Source organism: Papaver somniferum, chromosome 10 (genome assembly GCF_003573695.1).
Source record: "Papaver somniferum cultivar HN1 chromosome 10, ASM357369v1, whole genome shotgun sequence".
NCBI lineage: Eukaryota > Viridiplantae > Streptophyta > Magnoliopsida > Ranunculales > Papaveraceae > Papaver > Papaver somniferum.
Window position 1 is genome coordinate 146,961,909 of NC_039367.1, and position 3,561 is coordinate 146,965,469.

The following is a 3,561-nucleotide window of genomic DNA, read 5'->3' on the forward strand; positions in this document are numbered from 1 at the left end:
GAACTGCAGTAAGTTTATTGTTTTCCTCTGCAGTGATGCAAGGACTTATGAGATTCATTATCTCCTCATTCTGATCAGGATTAACAGTAGTAGTTATTTCTTGAAAGTGCTCCAACAAAATTTATGTGATTTCTGTCTTGTATTTTTCCACTCACCATCAGTACTCTCTAGAGAGTGGATTTGATTTGTCCTCCTTCTATAGTTGGCTTGAGCATGAAAGATCTTTGAGTTTTTGTCTTGATATTTTATTGAACTTTCTCTTGATTGTTGGTATGAAGTTTTGTTCTTCACTTCATATACAGATTTAAGTTGTTGTTGACGTCTTTGAGGATCCTCCATATTTATCTGAGGATGATTGATTATTGCTTGAAGTTGTTCCTGCACCTCTTTTATTTTTGTATCAATGTCTCCATACTCCTTAATTCTCCATATCTTCAAGCCATTCTTAACTCCTCTTAGCTTATTAGTGAATTTAAAAGCTTCAGTTCCCTTATTTGAGCTGACCCATTGTTTCTTGATTTCCTCTTTGCAAGTGCTATTTATGAGCCAGTATTCATAGAATCTGAATGGTTTGTTGAGACTTTCATTTTGAGGATTGGTGTTTAGTAAGATAGGAGCATGATCTGAGACACATGAGATGAGGTTATTAAGTATGAAATTTGGAAATATAGTCATCCAGCTGGATAAACAAAGAGCTCTGTCTAATCTGGTTCTGACTTGATTGAGTTGATATCCATGGTTTGACCATGTAAAAAGGCTACCAGTAAATGGGATATCTATAAGACCAATCTCTGAGATGGTGTTGGTTATGATTGGATGGGATTGAGTAGGGTGTATTGAGTAGCTTTGTCTCTCATGGATATATAGGGTTGAGTTGAAATCTCCTATAATGACCCAAGGGAGATTCATATTTTCACCCATTTCATGAATGAATTGCCATTGCACCCATCTTTCATTGTCATAAGAAGAACGATACAAGCAAGTAAGGAACCATTCAGCATTAGAGTCATTATTCTTGACTATGAGGTTGACCATATATGTTGAGGAATGAATGAATTCAAACTCTATGCCATCCTTCCATAATAAAGCTAGACCACCAACTCTAATTCTATCTTCATTGCACCATGTACTTGGGTAATTCATTTATTTTAGGAGATAACTAGCTTTTTTTATGGTTGATTTTGTTTCAACTAAGAATATAATATCTGGGCTATAGTTAAATATGCAATTCTTAAGGTGATCCATGGTAAGTTTATTTCATATCCCTTGAAGATTCCAACTAAGAATTCTCATATTTATTTTATTCAAGAAAAGATTAGAGGCTTTAATTCTATTGGAAAACTGGAGATAAATAGAATAATGAGAGTTTATTGTGATTACCATTGAGTTTCCTTCCCCTGCCACAGCACCTTGATGGCTTTCAATGTGTTTGTCCCAGTCACCAACTCCTTGATTGTCCATCTGCTGCTCATTCTCTTCTTTTTCCTCAATAGGTTCAGTGATGTTATTAGAGTTGTTCCTAGAGCTCTCTGCTTCTCTGGTCCTCTTAAACATTCTTATTCCCCCACCCTTCTACTACTTTGTCCTATCTGGCTTGCAGGAGTTTCTGAAGAGATTTCTCCTTCCTGAGTTTGTTCAGGATAAAAGGAGTTGCAATAATGTCCATCCTCTGGCCTAACAAAAGGAATCATATTTTCTCTCCTGCTTCTGTTATTCTTCTTTGGGGAGATTCTTGTAGGAGCCTCATCAATCTTCTAGAATGCATTAGTTGTCATGTTATAAGGAATCTTGTCCAAAAATCTAATGATTTCCTGAGAGAAATCTCTGACATCTTTAGCTTTATTTTTACAGTCATCCTTATCATGATCAAGAATGAAGCACGAAGGGCATAGTTGATGAGGTTGTTTCTGGTAGAAGAATGTAATCCATTGAGTGCAATCAGCAGCATTCTGGCTTAGAACTCCTCTATAGAGCGGCTTCGAGATTTCAATTTCAATTAAAGCAGCAACATCATTATTCTCCACTGATTGAACCCTGAACCCAAGCCACGTAACGTACCTAAGAAAAGGGATTAGGTCTTGAGATTATGGGAGTATCCAGGAACCACAAAGCGAGGAAATAATTCTATCCCTCCACTCGAGTCTAAGGAGGAGATCTGGGGTCGAATCCCCATCCCCTTGTTAGTGTTGGGCCTTGGAAAGTCGTTTTGAGCTAGGCCCGTTTCAAATATGTTTTGCGTTAAAACTTTTTTCTTTTCTTTCTTTTTTTCCTATTTTTTATTTTTTCGGAACAACGGTCTTAGGATATATCATTAACTCCTTAACGAGTTATTTTTAGTAGTCACAGGGTTCGAATCCCTACCTTAGCAGTAGGAGGAAATATACCAACCATCAGACCACTTATTGGCATTCTTAATTGAGTTAGAACTTATAACAGGACAAGAAAAACCAAAAATGACAAGGACTTGGACATGATTGAGCTATTAATAAAATGCAATGAACAAGAAACAGAGAACCGAACCGCTATATGCATTTGTAACTACAGGAAAACACAACACTTACAGGGGTCATGAGTGGTGGAGCCAGAAAATACTATGAGGGGCTAAAAACTTTTTAAAGGAACATGAGAGGACTAAATTAAGTATTTAGTGGAATAATCACTAATTACAAGATAAGATAAAGGATATCTATACTATATGATAATGAAATTTTTTGGGGGTTTTGGACGACTGTTAGTCAACCTCTGGCTCCTCCACCGGAGGTCCCCTACTAATGTTTTGCTTCTCTCATAATTTTCTTACACAAATTGTCCATTATTCTTGATTTACTCCTTTCCATTATAGATTTTTCCCAAATGTTTTGGAAGATGTATTAAATGATAGACACTACAAAACAGAAGGCTTCTAGGGACGGCCCATTTTCAAAGAACCGTCCCCAGAATGCAGAAGTTGGGACGAACCCGTCTAGCCGTCCTTAGCGATGTGTATTTGAAACGGTGCCAAAAAAACCATCCCAACTGGTCCATTATTAGGGACGAACTATATCCGAGTGTCACTACTGGTGTACGAGTAGGGACGAACTTTTTTGTGCGTCCCTAAAAGCTTCTAGCCGTCCCAGTAAGTAGAATCATCCAATGGTGGTGATTATATCGTCGGTAACTTAACTTCTGTACTCCCTAGAACATAGTGAAACTAATCTATTTCATTTTTCCTCTCAAGTTTTCATCGCCTATTCTGCTCATGTTTTCATCGACTCTACTAAAACCCTAAAACTCTCCTTCGTGCGATTCGTCATCACTTTCTTCTCCATCTCCTTCGTGATACTCATCAGAAGTGAAATCTTCACTTTCTTCTGCTATAAGTATGTCAAATCTAGCAGATGCCCATCATGCAAACTTAGGGTAAGAATCTCTGTAATTTATCTGGTTTGGTATTTGATTAATTTGCACGATTTCATATTTGATGTTTTTGGATTCAAAATTTAACCTAATTCTCTCGATTTGCGTTGTGTTTATTTCTGTAATTTGTTTTTGCGCAGATCGACTTCTCTCTATTGTAATTTT